We start from the raw sequence: 18354 nt of genomic DNA, 5'->3' as shown, positions 1-18354 counted from the left end.
TAGGAGGGCGTGCATGAAGAACATATGGGGACTTACGGGGGATTGTAGGAGGGATTCCTGTCCATTGTGTTGACTCAAAGCATGACAAAGTCCAATAATTGGACTTGGAAAGAACTGAGCTGTTCTTTTTATTTTTAATGAAAACAACCCAGTTAGCCAAAAACCAGTTCTAACTCACACGTTGTATGCTTCTTACTAAGTTCTAGCTGTTTCCTTTAATTATTGAGGTCTTAGAACAAGAAATGTTTCAAAGGTGGAAGGTATTAGAATGGGCTTTCTAAAAGCTCTAACAATAACTAGAAATTTTCATTTCAAAACAGAAAAAACCCTGTTTGAAATAAAAACTGGGTTTCAAAAGTGGGGTTCCATCAGCAAGAATGTGTCTATGACCTTCCTTTTGGCATCACCAAAAATATTAGCGTGGCTTGTTTCTCATTTCTAACCTTCAGGTATTCAATTATATCAATTATATTTTTTACATTGTCCTTCATTTGACTATCTGGAAGAAAACCAGCTTGGTCCTCATGAATTAAATCCTTCAAAATATTTTAAAGCCAATTCACTAATATTGATGCATAGAGTTAACAGTCATTCTTTAAGAGGGAGATTAGGGACGCGGGTGGCGCTGTGGTCTAAACCACTGAGCCTAGGGCTTGCTGATCGGAAGGTTGGTGGTTCAAATCCCCGTGACGGGGTGAGCTCCTGTTGCTCAGTCCCAGCTCCTGCCAACCTAGCAGTTTGAAAGCACATCAAAGTGCAAGTAGATAAATAGGTACTGCTCCGGCGGGAAGGTAAACAGCGTTTCCATGCGCTTCTCTGGTTTCGCCAGAAGTGGCTTAGTCATGCTAACCACAAGACCTGGAAAAACTGTCTGTGGACAAACATCGGCTCCCTTGGCCAGTAAAGCGAGATGAGCGCCGCAACCCCAGAGTCATCCGCGACTGGAACTAATGATCCGGGGTCCTTTACCTTTACCTTAAGAGGGAGATTGGCTTATAATTTTTCACTAAAGTCAAATCACTGTCCTGTTTTGGGATCAGTGTAATATATGCATTGTTCCATGTATCTGGTATGTTTCCAGTTTTTAATATCCTACTCATGGTATCTTTTAATGGTTGCATTAAACAGTCCTGATACTTTGCTGGTAATCCATCCTGACCTTGTGTTTTACCTAATTTCATCTGGTTGATCACTTGTTGTAATTCCATCATTGTTACAGGTCTATTTAGGCTGAATTCCACCCCCCCTTTGGAATCTTAAATAAAGTTACTTCCTTTAAATATTTTTTCCAGTTCTTCTATATTTCCTTGTTTTGATCAATGCAGTTCTGTATAAAAGCTTACAAATTGGTCTCTTATTTCTTTTGAATTATCTGTCATCTTTCTGTCAATATTCATCTGTTTATTATACTCGTCTCTTGCTGTTTCTTTAGTTGCCCAGTTAGTAATTTTCTAGCTTTATTTGCAAATTTTAATTGTTTTCGCTTCAAGATTTTAATTTTCCATTCTATTTCCTGATTTCTGTTTTACTGATTCTTTGGACTCTTCACTAATCCTCACTCATTTTTAACCAGTTCAGTCATTATTTCTAATTTCTTTTGCTCTCTTCTCTTCTTCTGATAAGCATTTTGCTGAATAAAGAAACCTCTCATTACTGATTTACTTGCATCCCATATACCATTTAAGTCTGTTTCTTGATTTAATTTTATATCAAAACAATCCTTTAATACTTCTGCACCTTTATTTAATATTTCTTGGTCGTCTAGCACAGTGTTTCCCAACCTTTTTTGGGCAACGGCACACCTGTTTAATGAAAAAAATCTCGCGGCACACCACCATTACAGCCCCGTGACGTCAGCGTGCAGCGTCACGCCGGGAGGGACGCACGAAAGTGAAAGTTTTCAATTTTTCCCCTCCCCCTTGCCGGGGAACCTCCAAGCTTTGGGGGTGGGGGGGGGAGGAGGCAGCAGAGCGAGGGACTGAGGGACGGCGGCAGCTGAGGCGGCGGCGGCTGTTGTGGTGGTGGCGGCGATAGCGGGCGGAGGAGGGGCGGCGGCGGGGCCGAGGTGGCCGGCGGGGGCGGGGGAGGTGGCGGCGGGTGGCGCAGGAGGGCGGCCGAGGCCGGTGAGGGAGTAGGGTTGCCCGGGGCTTGAGGAGCCGTCGACGGGAGTTGCTGCTGCTGTTGTTGCTGCTGCTGCCCGGACATGCCGGCCTCCTCCTGTCTCGCGCTCCTCCCTTTTGCACGCGCTGCCCCGCCGCCGCCCCATTGGCTGGGTCCTGTCAGCTGATCCTGTGTTATTTCCTGTGTGTGTGTGTGAGGGGAGAATGGAGAGAGAAACCTCGGCACGACCACCGCGGAGCCGCCCCCGGCTCGACGCGGATCCTCGCCGCCGCCGCCTCTCACCGCCCGACTCGCCCGCCTCCCTCCCACGGCACACCAGCCAATGTCTCACGGCACACTAGTGTGCCGCGGAACACCGGTTGGGAAACACTGGTCTAGCAAACATTCATTCAGTCTCCATCTGAAAGAGAACGTTTTTCCTCCTCGTTTTTCCAGCAATATTGAGTGATGATCCTAGATAGTTCTCAGCTGAATTTCTATTTTTTAAACTTTTACAGACAGTTCTTTTGACATGCACTTCAGCTTGCTGAGTCGTTAGTGTTTGAATAAAGGAAAATTCTATGTCCAGTGGGTGCTTGGCCCTCCATATATCAATCAAATCTATTTTTTCCACCATTTGAAATAGTAACTATTCGAAGGTACCCTTTGAACTGAGTCTGAGGTAAAGATAAAGAACCTTAATAAGGACAAAGCCCATCAATAGCAACTGGATTACAGACTGAGCAGGCACAGGACAGCTGGTCAGTCTTTTCTACAATGGAGGGATGCTTTGCAGGTTCATTTAAATGATGACTATTATGCCTAATTAGCACATGTAAGTCTTATGCAAATCTGACTCCTTTCTTTTCCCAAGGCATTTCCTCATTTTGGGAAAGGGTTCAGGTGGACATAGAATTTGGAGGAGGAAGACAGGATGCTGGATGGTTGAAGTCTTGCAAAGAACCTCTGGAAAAGTATGGGCAAAAGTTCAGCTTCTGAGCATGCCTTCCACCCCTTGATCAGAGTTTAGAACACTCTCTGTATCCTTTATACTCATTTATACTGTCTAATCATTTGTCTACATATTATTTGTAATAAATAACACATATTATCTTTGTTAAGATCATTGTTATCATGTTGCCAGACAGTTCCAAGGCATCATCGACCTGGTAGGTATTACTGAAACTGATGGGATAAGACTCATGACTGGAATGTAGGAACTGAAGGGTATAACCTGTTCAAAAGGAATAGACCAAACAGGAAAGGAGGAGGAGTGTGTGTGTGTGTGTCTATCAATTCAATAAATAAAATAATAAAAATAATAAAATGTGTACACTTGTGAAGAAATCCATGACCTGGAGCATGGAAAGCAGATTGAGAGTATATGGGTAAAAATTGTAGGAGAGGGAAACAACAGTGACCTTACTGTGGTGTTGTTGTTGTTTAGTCGTTTAGTCGTGTCCGACTCTTCGTGACCCCACGGACAAGAGCATGCCAGGCACTCCTGTCTTCCACTGCCTCCCCCAGTTTGGTCAAACTTACCTTACTGTAGGTGTCTGCTATAGACTGCCAAGCCAGACTGAAGACTTGGATGATGCCTTACTAGAGCAGATTACCAAAAATTCAAAGAGGAGAGAAATAGTAATCATGGTAAGTTCAATGGAACTTACTCCCAGGGAACTATGGAGAGGTGGTTATGCTGATAATAATAAATTTGGTATTATGCTATGCGTTGTGTATGTGTATAATAATGTATCAACACACCACACTGTATATTGGGGCCTCTACTAGGGGGCATGGCTGGGGAGGGTGTGTATTTTGAAGAGCTCTTGCACATCAAAGTTTCCCACTACATCACTGCTTGTTAAAATTGCATTGATGAAACTGTGGATGGGATTGTACTTACAGCTGTATCAATTTCCTTTCTTGTGTAGTGTTTTACTAATATGAATTTGCAAGCCTACATGGTGGTAAAACACCATACAAAAAGAATCGAGATGCAACCATATACACAAGCACATTACCTTTTTAAAAATGTGTTTTATCATTGCACATGAAGGACACATGCACATCAGTAAATACTGTGAGCAAGCTTGATACTGTCATGTGTACAATCACATCAGGATTGCTGCTTTTTGTACTGATTTATCAATACACATTGGTAATACTGGGGTGGGGAAAACCGAATGAAGGAACTAAACGAATTCTATGTTTCACTCTCCCCAGAATATAAGGTTAAGGGGAATGGAACTGTGGAAATTCTGAATGCATCAACTCCACTTTGGAAGCAAGGCCAGATAATTCAGAATTCCAAAATCTGTTTGGGAAATACAAATAAGGAGAATCATGAAAGTATCTCTAATTACAATGACACTATAGAAAAGTGTGTAGTGGAAACTTCCCTAGCCTGATGCCCTCTGAAGGTTGATGGACTCCAACTCCCATCATCCCTGATCATTGGCCATCGGTTGCTGGGAGTTGGAGTCTAAACTATCTGGAGCAAGGTGGTCCAACACAAGGTCCAAGGGCCACATGCAACCCTCAGGTTTTTTGGATGGCCCTTGGCAACATTTGACATGCCCCTCCCCAGCTCTCATGCTGCCTTCCCAAAGCCAGGTGCTCAGCTTTGGGAAGGAGGTGTGGGGGCTAGAGTCCTCCTTTCTCCTTCCAAAAGCCTAGCTAGAGCATTCCCAGTTTGGGCAAGGAGGAAGGAGCGCTTTAGCACCCTGCCAGAGCCTTGTGTCTCCTTCCCAAAGCCATCTCTGGGAAGGCCGTGTGAGGGCTTGGTGCATTGCGTGCACCTTGCCCTGTGTGACAAGGCAGTGTGGGGCCTGCAGGTTCCATGGTGCGGCCCACTCTTGCGGCCCACTTGGTATGAAAAGTTGAACTGCCGTGGTCTGGGAAAGGCTGATATAGCGGCATAACCTGAAGTGCAGGAGCTCAGCTTGATGGCCGTACTCCCAAGTGGGCAGCAATATTGATCTATTATTATATATAACATACACATGCACAGCACCCACCTAAAGAGCAGCATTATATAGTACCACTGCACCAATTGCTATTTAAAATAGTCCTGACATTTTGTGAGTTTCTTTTCAGCTCTGCTATTTTGCAGTCTTAGTTTTTGATGCTATCTGGTGGGTGGTGCAGTCAAGGAGTTATTGCTGTCTGATTTAAATAGCTTTTGTACTTCATTATGCTTTGAAAGTGATGCTGTTTCATTGGTGGATGCGGTGACAACATGGCACCCAGAGACTGTGAGAACAATCTGTTTTCCCTGGTGGAATCAACGCTCTTGTGTTAACGTGATATTTTTATTCTCTCTTCTTTTTCTTCAGCCACCATTTTTCAGTGACTCCTGATGGATTTGATCTAGAGAATTAGCAACACTTTCCCAGATGCTTCTATGCTGGGAGTTTTGCACTCATTCAGCACACCCAAACCTCATATGCCACACAACAGCCAAGTACAGCTTGCATAAATCTCCATCCAACCCAAATGGCAGGGAAGGGGAGATCTAAGTTGGGATGGTGGTGGAGTTTGCCCAAGTCAGGGTCAGAAGTGAAGTTCAGGGGCCCACCTAAAAATGAGATCATCTTTTAAACTCCCCAAACTCTTCATTGGCTCAGATTAAAATTTGACCTGGAGAAGAATTCCTGCCCCCTCCATCTTTGTCAGCCTTCACCTCCCGCAAAGCTCCCAGCCTTCAATTCACCCCTACCATTGCATTTTCTTCCCTTTCAAGCAGCAAGGCTGGGTGGACCAACAACAATAGCCTATCAGGATATGGCAGGAGGAAGGTTCCTTCTGCATCACCTTAATGTACTGATTAACATAAACCAGGGGGGCATGGGAAATGTAGTTTTACCATGGGCCTCCTGGGAATTTAGTGCCCTGGCATGCTGTTAGTCAGGGCAACAGAGACAGGTGTGTAAGTGTGTGTGTGTTTCTGAATCCTTGAAAATTTGGGGAAATTATCTGAGATCTTTTGAGGGTTAGCACAGTGTAGTGTTGGGGCACAGTTATGGAGTGGTTCCGCTCTTTCCTCCTGGGCCGTGTCCAGAAAGTACTGTCGGGGGATGAGTGTTCAGGCCCCTGGGCTCTCACTTGTGGGGTGCCTCATAGCTCTGTCCTCTCTCCCATGCTTTTCAACATCTATATGAAGCTGCTGGGAGAGATCATCAGGGGGTTTGGGTGGATGATACCCAGCTCTACCTCACTTAAATCGGAACCAGTGAAGGCAGTGAAAGTCCTGTGTGAGTGTCTGGGGGCGGTTGGCGGATGGATGGCGACTAACAGATTGAGACTGAATCCTCACAAGACAGAAACACTGTTTTGGGGGGATGGGGCGAGCGGGTGTGGGGGACTTCCTGGTCCTGAATGGGGTAACCGTGCCCCTGAAGGACCAGGTGGGCAGCCTGGGAATCATTTTGGACTCCCAGCTGTCCATGGAGGTGCAGTTCAATTCTGTGTCCAGGGCAGCTGTCTACCAGCTCCATCTGGCACACTGGCTGAGACCCTACCTGCCCACAGACTGTCTTGCTCCAATTATCTCCCACTTGGACTACTGCAATGAGCTCTATGTGGGGCTACGTGGGGCTATGTGGGACTCAGAAACTACAACTAATCCAGAATGCAGCAGCTAGACTGATGACTAGGAGCAGCCGCTGGGACCATATAACACTGGTCCTACAGGATCTTCACTGGCTCCCAGTACATTTCTGAGCACAATTCAAAGTGTTGGTGCTGACCTTTAAAGCTCTAAACGGCCTCAACCCAATATACCTGAAAGAGTATCTCTACTCCTATCATTCAGCCCGGACACTGAGGTCCTCCTCCGAGGGCCTTCTGGCAGTTCCCTCACTGCAAGAAGCAAAGTTACAGGGAACCAGGCAGAGGGCCTTCTCGGTAGTGGCGCCCGTCCTGTGGAACATCCTTTCATTAGATGTCAAGGAGATAAAGAACTACACAACTTTTAGAAGATATTTAAAAGGCAACTCTGCATGGGGAAGTTTTTAATGTTTGTTGTTTCATTATGGAAAGCTCTTTGACCTTTTACAGACTTCTTTAATGGAAGCAAGGAAAGGCTACTTTTGTTGATTCCCCATTTTCTTAGAAACCCCCCTCTCCCCAAAAGCTGAGAGACCCTCTGGAACAGGGTGGAAGGTGGTGTGTTTGTTGGCTGCAGGGGAAAGGAGGAATTTACAAAAAACCGCATCCCTCCCACTTCTGTTTACAGAAACTTCTGCTGAAAAGAAGAGGCTTCTAAAAAGGAGTCACTATACTGAATATAAGCTACAATGTTAATTGTTCTGTACCTGGTTTAATGTAATGTTCCATCACTAGTTTTATGGATTACTCATACTTTCAAAGCAAGCTGATGGGTGAAATTATGCATTCAGTTAAAGGCATGATTGCATTTAAGGCATTTGGCATGTTTGTGTGCTTTTTTTAATATATCAGCTACTAGAGAAGGCCTTCAGAACTGGAGCTGTGGTATGCTGGGAAGTAGTTCTAACAGCTTACAGCAACTTGGAGTTGGTGGTGGGGTTAGCTGGGACTGCATGATGCTGTGAACCCAATCCTGATCCTCCCTACAACTGCTATTTAACAACACACACACACTAACTATACACACACACACACACACACACACACACACTATATACTATATACTAAATACTAAATACTATATATATATATATATATATATATATATATATATATATATATGACCAAACATGTAATATAACATACAGGTTGGCCCAGCTGATGGTATGTGAAGGAGTTACTGCAAAAAAATTATATCCCCCCCTTTTTTGTTTGGTCTTGAAGCCAGCAAATGTTTTGGCATAGCCAGTCTCTTAGAAACAAATAAAAGATCAGATATTTTCCATGTTTTGAGGGGTAGTTAAAAATTGGCCAGGCCTTCCAGCAAGAATTTCTGGATTTTAGTTATGAAAAACAGCTTTGGTTACTTAGGAAATGTTTAAACACACACACATCTTTTAACTTTATCTTTAATTCATTTCTCTCCCGTTAAGTTCTCCTCCATCTTGCTTTGGCCAGCTGGTTTTAATCATCCCAGGGAGAAATGCTATTTATTATGTGTGTGTCTGGGTCAGTGTCAAAACCTTCAGCTCCTAACCATTCTCTATGGCACAAAGGTACATAGAAACCCAGGTGGGCTTTGAATTGCTCCAGAAAGTAGGTAAGCGAGAATCTATTTCTTACTTACTTGTAGTTCGTCACAGAGGAGATCATCAATTAATATTGGAAACTGACAATATTTGGCAACTTTCACCAACTGCAAGATTAGGAAAGCCGTAATAAGGAGGGATGGGTGGGGGTGGAATTCAAGTGAAGTAACCAAGGTTAGGCTACTTTTTGTAAAATATAAATGTCTGGAATAAGTTATAGAGCACAAGCTGCTATACTGCGCTCTCCCTTTGCTCTTCCTCTTTCTCTCGCTGCCCCCATCTAACTTACTTAAAATCTGGGTAAAAGGAGTGTCTTCTTTCGGTTGTGTACAATGCAGGTGCTTTGACATCGGGGTAGTCAATGTGATGCTTTCCACATGTTGTTGGACTACATCCTCTGTTAGCCACAGCCATCATCGCCAATGATCAGGAATGATGGGAGTTGTACTCTCACATTATCTGGAAGGTCCCATGCTGGCTACCTTTGACTACCAGTAATTGAGTCTTAGCCCCCCCCCCCTGACCCCTCTAATGGATCCTGCAAACCTGAGGAAGAAACATCATTATGGTCACCATTCAAGTGACGGAGTTCCCATTGCCAAGGGTGGTAATGGATCCTCCCCCCTTTTACCAAGCAGTTTAGCTACAACAGTATATTCAGGGAGGGGATGCTCCTTGCATCTGCAGCTGCTTCAGCCGCTGCCTTCATTGCTTGGGACGAGTGCTGGCTCATCCTCCCTGAGTTTGGCGGTGGTGCACTAGTGGGGGAAATCACAACACTCCAGGATCAAATTGGGAGCCAGGATGGCTTTCATAATTTTCTGGAAAACAGGGACACACTTGGAGGGTATGCTGGTCCTGATTCAGAGCTCTTCCTCCCACACTCCCATGGCTGCTCTTTCTAAACAAAAAGCAAGCATGTGATTCATATATCTTCTAGAACATAAGAAAAGCCAGTATTCTGTTTTCATGGCACCATATTCCTTACTTACCACACAGTATGTGTGCAGCAACCTCTAGTGTTGTGAGGTCACTGGTACCACACTGCCCAATGACTGCATCATCTTCCGGGGGGTGACTCTTACTACGCATAGGCCAACCAAATGCCTACGGGATGCCTTAAAGCAGCTCAAAAGCTATCACTGAGAGCCAGTGTGGTGTAGTGGTTAAGAGCGGTAGTCACGTAATCTGGGAAACCGGGTTCGTGTCTCCGCTCCTCCACATGCAGCTGCTGGGTGACCTTGGGCCAGTCACACTTCTGTGAAGTCTCTCAGCCCCACTCACCTCACAGAGTGTTTGTTGTGGGGGAGGAAGGGAAAGGAGAATGTTAGCCGCTTTGAGACTCCTGAAGGGGAGTGAAAGGCGGGATATCAAATCCAAACTCTTCTTCTTCTTCTTCTTCTTCTTCTTCTTCTTCTTCTTCTTCTTCTTCTTCATCAGCACTCTCTACAACTGCACTTCCCATCAACTGGTATTCAGAGGCTTACTGAATCCTACAGTGGAAGTTCCATACAGCCATCATGGCTAGTAGCCACTAATGGCTTTACCCTCCATGAATTAGTTTAATCCTCAAAAGCAGCAGTTCTCAACCTGTGGGTCCCCAGATGTTGTTGCACTACAACTCCCATCATCCCTGAGCTCTGGCCTTGCTAGCAAGGGGTGATGGGAGTTGTAGTTCAACAAGGCTGCTCAAAAGCTATCCAAGTTGGTGGTTATCACTACTTCTTGTGTGAGTGAGTTTAACCATGAACAGTATGAAGAATCACCTCCTTTTGACTACCCCAAATCTTCCAACCTTCAACTTCATTAGATGTCCTTGTGTTCTAGTGCTATTATGAGAGAAGACGTTTTCTCTATGGAATTCTCTCCCACAATATGTAGTTATGGCCACCAACTTGGGCAGCTTTGAAAAGAGGATTAGATAAATCCATGGAGGGAAAGCTGTTAAACACTAGGTTCTCTCTTCACTGTTGGTTTGAAGCATGCATATGAACACCACTGGGAATTGTAAGTGGGGAGAGCATCAATGCTCTCAGGCAGCGGCAGAGCATGAGTTCCTGATGCCCAGGGCGGGCAGACATGAGTGTGCATGCCAGGGGAGGGTGGGCACACACACCGGGAGGTGTGGTGCAGAGGGTGAAGGAGCCTGCCACGGCACTCCAACCCTCGCCATCCGCACTGCTGGAGTGAGCGCCCACACCAGAACCAAGCAGGGCCATGCTGCAATGCTTGCTCACCCAAACGCACAGAGGGGAGCCGAACTAGATTAATCTTTGGCCTGTGCTATGCCCTGCTGGATGAGGCCAAAAATTTATCTAGTCCAGCATCCTGTTCTCACAGTGGCTAACAAGATGCCCATGGGACACAGATAAAATTATTCCAAACGTGCATAGTTTGCAAAGTGGCATAACAAACAATATACAGTACATCTATAGGTGACTAGTGGCTATTACGAACCATGTGCTCACACATCCCTGCCTTATTAATCACACGTGGTCTGAAAACCACCCTAGAAGCAGAGGCACAGCTCCATATTCTGAACTGGAGCTCCTGCCAAACTGTTTGTTTGGAGGTTTAAGGTCTGTCACATTTCATGTTTTCTGTTCTCTCCTCATCCTGCAACATTGCTTTCTGCTTTGTGTCATTTTCCTACTCTGTACTTCAGTGGAATCCCCGGGAGAGACTTTGGATTGCACCAGTTTTCCAATCTGGTGTGTGTTGTGTGTGGGTGGGGGAGAGTGTGTGGTCCAGAAAACAACTTCAAAATGGTCAAGAAGGCACAGAAGATGGTATTGTTCACATTTCTAGGAACTTGTTTTTCACACAACAGGAGGTATTCAATGCTAATCCTACTCAGGGTAGAGAAGGGTGACAGACCACCAGCTCTCCATGCAGAAGGTCCCAGAAGGAACCGCCAGTGTCTCCTGCAATGTTTTGACCCCCTATGAGGGAGCTTCCTTTGTTCCCCGTGTATTGATATATATATAATTATTGATAAATAATATGTGAGTGGTTTCCAGCAATTGTACATAACATACATAATTACCGTACATAATTTTATTTGTATGCTGCCTTTCCTCAGTTCACGTCATGCTCAAGGCAGCTTCCAACATGAAAAACACATAACTACAACATAACAAACGTAGGCATAAGCAAAACATTAAAAAACACACCACCAAACTGAACAATTTCCACACAAGTCACATCAAGATCTAAAATAAAGAGTACAAAAAACATCACAGACTGGATGGTCAGAGCTTGGTGAAGCTGATCAGGCCAAGGTTGCAGGTTCGATCCCCGTAAGGGACAGCTGCCTATTCCTGCATTGCAGAGGGCTGGACTAGATGACCCTCAGGGTCCCTTCACTGTCCTTTGAAAGAAACAGCAGCGATACCCCTCAGCATAAAATATATAATAACAGCAATAAAAAGTTAAAATCAGCTAGAAGGATGTACCAGGTGCTTGCATAAGCATGGTGGAACAGAAAAGTTTCCAGCAGCTGTTCAAAAGTCAAATCTATCTGCCAAGTGCTGGGACTGCCAAGTGGGCAACTCTTTCCACATGGGGTGAGAAAGAGCTCAGTCAACCAAGCGTTATGGGAAAGAAAACTCCAGGATGTCTCCACTGTAGTGGAATGACTTATTCCTATGGGCCCTGGGTTGGCTTTGATGTCCACATCCCCTGTTGTATAAAGATCTAATCTTGTTCTTAGCATTAGAGGGACCACATACATTTTACTCTACATGGGAGGTGGACGGAATCTGGCCATTAGCTGTGGCAGAGAAGGTGGCAGGCACAACAGACAGCCTAGAGGAGCTAAAATGCAGAAATCTTTCTCCATTACCTGATACTCCTTTCATTGTTTATATTAACAAACAAGATGGTAAATTGCTTCCTCTGATTTTCCAGTCAGATGCAATTCCTAAGCATTTCTGATCATGGGTTTGATAAGAACACAACCCATGGCTGCTTTATTTTACCTTACATTGCACATTCTGTCTCAGCTGTGAGAGTTTATGATATTGGATGTCATATCTGTACCAAGTATTGAAAATAATAATTAAAAAGGATTGTGAAGAAAAAGTTGAAACAGAAGGCGCCTGCTGAATCCTCTTTTATTTCTGGCAGGGTTTTCCAGAGGACATAGAAGGCTCGGTTTCTTGTTGTTGTCAGATGAGAATCAGCAACTCGGGGAACGACACCAGTCATGTTCCTGCAGATGATCTCCGTGCGATATAAGGTGGCCCCTCAGGTATGCTGGACCGAAGGTGCTCAGGGCTTTGTAAATTAACAAATGGCACCTGACTCAGTCATAGAGTAAACCCACTGAAGTGAATAGACATAACTAAGTTAGGTTCATTAATTTCTATGGGTTTGCTCAGAGCAGGACTTAGCTGAATACACTTTTTTCACACTACAAGTATCTCCCCTTCCCAGTTTCACCAATTTATCATTAATCCATTTAAACATGCAGCTCTCTCTCCCCCTCTCTAAAGGAAACAGACAGAAAACATCTGCATATTGAGTAATATTAGGTAGAGTTTGGGTCTCAAGTGAGACTAACTGACAACCCTCATTTATTACAACGGTGTCAACTTAATTGGTTTGACGTATGATTTGGACTTTGGAGGGGGAGGAGTAGCTTTGGGAACTTCACGAGTGAGTGGGGGGACTATAAAAAGAAGGAGCAGAAATAGAGGGAGGCACAAATATTGATGTTAAAGGAACACGGAAGACCTGTTTTAATAGAGTAGCTTAAATTGAGTATTAGCTATTAAGCCATATGGTTTATATTACAGTCCTCATCTTTTGTTTCGTGCTTATGCTGTCAAGCTTTAATGTGATTGTTTTGATTCTTAATGCCTTAATGCAGCCCTCCTCTCTGTGCATTAGGCTAATAACTTGGGCCTTCTTAAGGGCAGAGTCATCATCCATTACTCTTCATGATTTGCTTGACCAGAAATAATGAAATATATGATGCTTTTTTTTAAAAAAAAAATATTCACACAATCCCCTGATTATGAGGCCCAAACACTGAAGTTACAAATATCTCTGGAATGTGAAAATGATGCCCCTGTTTCACATTCAGGAGTAAAGAAGAATGGCGTGCAATCTTAGGATGGGGCACATTTTGGTCCATCTACTATTGGATGGTATTCCCTGTTTTGCCCTTCCCCAACCTGGTGCCCCCCATATGTGAGCATGCCCCCATCCGGACTTAAGTACCCTTACCTGATACGGCATGTGCAAGCAACCTGCAACTTCTTCCAAATGGAAGTTGCAGCTGTGCCTGCCTCTTTGAGCTCCTCCGGGTCCTTGGAAACAGTGGGGAAGGGTATGTTGGGGATTCTGTTGGCCCACCCCTCTCAGAAACAGTCTCTTCCTCTTCTTCTGACACATTGTGGACTTCCCTCCCTTCTCCAACTGCTTGGACTCTTCCCCTTCCTCCAGCCTTGACTCCTGACTAGTGGGTTTCACAAAACCCCATAAATGCTGATCCCCTGGATTAACTTCTGCCTGCCCCCCCCCCCCGTCACACAGCCCTGTCAGTCCCTGGCATAAGCCCTGGTAGTTGGTCATGATGAGAAGGACTGGTGGGAATTTTAATCCATAGCAGCTGATGAGCACCAGGCTAGGAAAGGCTGATCTTCTTTTATTGATAGACAATATTGCAAGAAGTAGATAGATGAGCTGTCTGTATCATAATGTTATATCTAGATATAACAAAGCTGTTCTGAATACAAACTTAGATATGGGCATCATGGAATCCTGAGGATAGCAAATTGAGAGTCTAGCAGTACTTGACTTTGCTGCAGTCAGAATGCTGAGGTGAGCTAGGCTTTTGAAGTTTACTGTGTTGGTTCTACATGACATTATTATTTATTGCATCTATTCACTGCGTACTACAAACATGTCTCAAAGCAACTTACAATTATAGAAACATACATGATACAACATTTAAAATAGATTAAAAATTCAAAAAGCTTTCTCCTGATTTGATCTATGATCTTGATCTGGAACCCCCTTATCAGGCCAGCCTGGAGACAACCCACCTGTCCCAAATGCAGTCCTGAATTAGGTCGAGGCAGGGCTAATGTTGCCATGGACTGGCTGGATGCAGAAGCGTGGTGGGAGGCACCAGCTAGGGAACCCCCAAGGGGAGAAGACTCAGAGCTAGGGAATTGGTGGTGGAGCAAAGATGACTGGTCAGAGGAAGAAGACGAAGAAGACTGGGAGGTGGAGGTGTCAGAAGCTGAGAAGGTAACAAGGTTTAGTGAGCAGGAAGAATCTGTGACAGAGAGCAGTCCAGAATTAGAATCAGAAGCGGAGGCTGGAAAGGAAGGGGGCCAAGAGGCAGGGATGAGTCAGACTGGTGAGGAAGCCAGGCTGTCTCTACCTCCTGCACTGACCAGCTTCCTTCCTCCCTGGTCTCCCAGAAGCCAAAAAGTTATGAAGAATGCAGAGCAAAGACAGGCAAGATGAAGGAGCCTCAAATTGCTTGGGAACCAGGGGAGGAGAGGACTTGGAGAGCAGCGGGAAGGTGGGAACCATCATTCCTCGCAAATGCCTCATTGGGGCAAGAGCTACCAGGAAGACTTGTTGTGCTCACTAGGACTGGTGTCCTGAGCTATTTATTTCTTTGAATAAGAATTAGCACTATTGACGATGTGTGAGTTATTACTTTCCTGCTCCTGGCTCCCACCCCTGACAAATATTTAATTAGGGCATTTTAAAAAATGTATAGTGGTGTAGAGTAACAAAAAGACACAACAGATAAAAACAGACAAAATGATCTCCAAAGAGAAATCTAATATTGCCCGAGAGTCAATATAAGCACCATTCTTTGCAAACAGAGTTATTAGCAGGGTGATGTTCTGGATATAACAGTACATCAGAGCAGAGATGGGCAAATATCTCGATATTGGTTTTTTCAGTTTCTCCCAGTTTTAAGTTCAGTTCCCCACATTTTCACATCAGTTTACAATTTCCTTTTCCTTTTCCTTTCTTTTTTTTAAAAAAAGTCCCCATGAAAATTTGTCAACATTTTTGTGCAAAGTTCTCCTGAGAATACACTTTTTTCCTATGCAATATTTAATAATATAATACATTTTTGTACATTATTTTCAGCAATATGTATACATTTCTATGCACAATTTATGTGCATTTTTGTATGTATTACTTGGATGGAGAACAACATTGCAAGATTACTGTGTTTTTGTTTATACGCTGTTGGACAGATTTATGTAAACAGCTGCACCAACAGGAGATATTGAGTCCTGCTAGGGCAACAGGACTGTCCCCTTCCCTTTCCTTCCCCTTTGCCCCAAAATTGGCCTTGAAGCATTAGCAGAGGTCCCAGAACAGTGCGCAGGGGAAGAAGAGGGGAGATTGTTCTGTCTGGCAAGCAGAAATGTTTGCACTGACAGAATGATCATAATAACATGACACTGAATTCCTCCACGTTTCAGGAAGTGCAAATTACTTAGGTTCACCTTTAAATAGGAATTGAATCATATTTTCCTTCAGTCTGTATGCCAGAGGTAACATTTGCAAGCTTTGTCATTCTTTGCACCAAGAAAACCAGAAAGTATTGATCTTTGATTTTTTTTTCCAGCAGGGGAACACACACGCACAAACGAACTATCTGGTTGGAATAACATCTGCAAATTTGCATACATCTGGTTAATTTGCATAACTGGTTTTGATGGCATTATTGATTATCCTATTTGGAATATTTTGACAGGGAAAGAGGAGGTAGTTCTGTGCTGCAATGGAAACAGTAGTATGGAACTCAGGGTGGAGAGATGAACTGAAACATCACTTCCAAAATGACCAGAAGTCCAACACAGAGCCCATCTCTATAGCCCATCTCCAATGCCAGGTTGTTTTGTGTGCTAGGCAAGGCTAACTACATGCACCCCCAATTTCAATTTTTATTTTTTGCTAACTTATAAAAACAGGTGTCTTGTAGAAAAAAATGAAAAGCACAAAATTTTGACTGCTAAATTTATTTTAAATTGCAATTATAAGTAATACAACAATCTTTGATTGTCTTTCTCAAATACAAAAGAAAATGCTTTAGCACACAAATAATTTTGAATAATCGTGTGAATTGTGATGTTAAAATTTAAGTCTCTTAAAAATTCCAGTTTCAGGCACATCAACATCTCATTGGCTGAGTTTGCATGTGCTAAAATTTTCTGCTTTATAGCACTTGCTAGAAGCTGCATAAGTTCATTTTGGCTATCTTTCCTAGGTAGTGAACCATTGTTTCTTGATCTTTAACTCTGCACAAATGTTCACTCATGATACAATGAAAAAGGACTAGATATTCTACAAACTTCAAAAAAATGTCAGTTGCTAGCACTGTACAACTTTTCAGATCACCAAGTTTTGAATGCCAAGAACTCTGACCCAAACAATCAAGCATTCCAAGATTTGTTGTGAATATTGTTTTTCTTGCCTAATTTTCTGCTGGTCAACATCATCAATTGATTTTCATGTTCTCCCCAGGTCTGATAGTTTTCTAAGTGGTCAACACCCCCCCATGTGAAGTCAGAATTGCTCCAGTGTTCTCCCAATCTTTTGAATCTGTTTCTTGTTGGGTTGATTCACTATTCTTTTTGCTGAACAATTTACAGCAAAAATAAAAAATGCATCTTTTGAGGCTGAATATATCAACCATTGATGGCACACTCCATCATTTGCTTGTTTCCTCTTGTACTGTGCAGGAGAAGATCTTCTGGTTTTTGGAATCTTTGAGAAAATCATATGATACAAACTGCTGTGGTCCATGTTGTGTTATAAGATGTTGCAAATTATCGCTGCAATAGTTCGGCTAGTTTGCAGGGTCACTGCAATCAGGCACAATACCACCATCTTTTGCAGACTTTGGAGTACTCTCACTTTTCTTGACATCCTTTTTTACCTCTGTGTGTTTTCTAGAAATATCTCAAGACTGTTAGGACTCTATGGAGCAGTGGGGCCACCACTGCGACCTGCAGCCCTAGGCATCTGGTGGCCAGAGTCAAACATGGAGGTGAAGAGGCAGCTTGGAGCTTTCCACTGCCTGCCACTGGTGAGTATCCTTCCAGCATCACTTCTGCCTGCTTTCACCAGTGGTGGGCAGAAGGGGCAGCTCTGTGCCCCAGGAGGGATGTTGGCATTATTCCACAGGCAAGCAGCCAGCAGGACACCAATGGAAGCCAGCAAGGCTGGGTGGAGGCATATGTCCACCCAATCCAAACTCCAGCTTGCCTTTAGATTGCTCTGTTAGTCTTCTGTGGGATTCAAAATGCAAAAATGACACATGTTGGCTTAGAACAGCCAGATTTACTTTAAGGCTGTCTGGCTGTAGTTTCTCTTGCTGTTTGAATGTGTCTCCAAGTGCTTGGAGGGCCAGGTGTTCCCTTTGTAGCAGCAAGACAAAAGGAGCACAACATTTTGCAGGCTGCTTGGGATGCAAAGTAGGATGTGAATTCAAGATGATTGTTACTCTCTGGTCACTTCAGTTTTATACAGTTGGAAATAACAAGAAGAACATCGGCAGCCTGGTGGCAGGCAGCTGAAAGGTGTGACGAGTCGTTCTCAACATTAAAATGACCAACGGCCACCAGGGAGTAGGAGATGAGATTGCATTTGAGAAAGTGTCAATATCTACTGTGAGAAAATGACTTCAGAATATAATTTATCCTGAAACATTTGTTATGAAGGCTGGGCCTGAAAATGTCTCTGATTCTTCCTATGGAAATGTCTAATCCTGCACTCTTGAGCATTCTTGCAAAGGAGTCAATCAATGGAGTTTATGGGATCTAAGACTGAGATCCTAACCATGTTTACCTGGAAGCACATCCCACTGAAATTGATGGCATTGATGGGATGTAAGGCCCCCCTTCTAAATAGGGAGGTGACTCCAACACTGCCAAAAAGAGTCACAGTTCAGAATAGTATTTGCATATGCTAATTTTTATGGCTAGATGCAACTTGAGAAATAATTACTCTAAACAGAAATACAATACTTCTAGCCACGGGTCATATATGATAACCAGTTAAT

General features: G+C 43.8%; 1 long non-coding RNA gene across 2 annotated transcripts; it reads left to right on the top strand.

Moving 5' to 3' along the window:
* Window positions 1-8266: 8266 nt before the first annotated feature.
* Window positions 8267-17917, top strand: LOC309519667. Of its 2 annotated transcripts, none has more exons than XR_014213950.1 (3): window positions 8267-8311; window positions 17247-17379; window positions 17813-17917. It is a non-coding gene; the product is annotated as an uncharacterized lncRNA (long non-coding RNA). The 2 variants fall into 2 exon arrangements; XR_014213951.1 differs by lacking the exon at window positions 8267-8311 and adding an exon at window positions 12441-12552.
* Window positions 17918-18354: the final 437 nt, after the last annotated feature.

This window comes from Podarcis vaucheri (genome assembly GCF_965113315.1).
Source record: "Podarcis vaucheri genome assembly, chromosome: 15".
In the NCBI taxonomy this organism is placed as follows: domain Eukaryota; kingdom Metazoa; phylum Chordata; class Lepidosauria; order Squamata; family Lacertidae; genus Podarcis; species Podarcis vaucheri.
The sequence above is the reverse complement of the archived record's forward strand: the minus strand, read 5'-3'. Positions and strand labels throughout refer to the sequence as shown.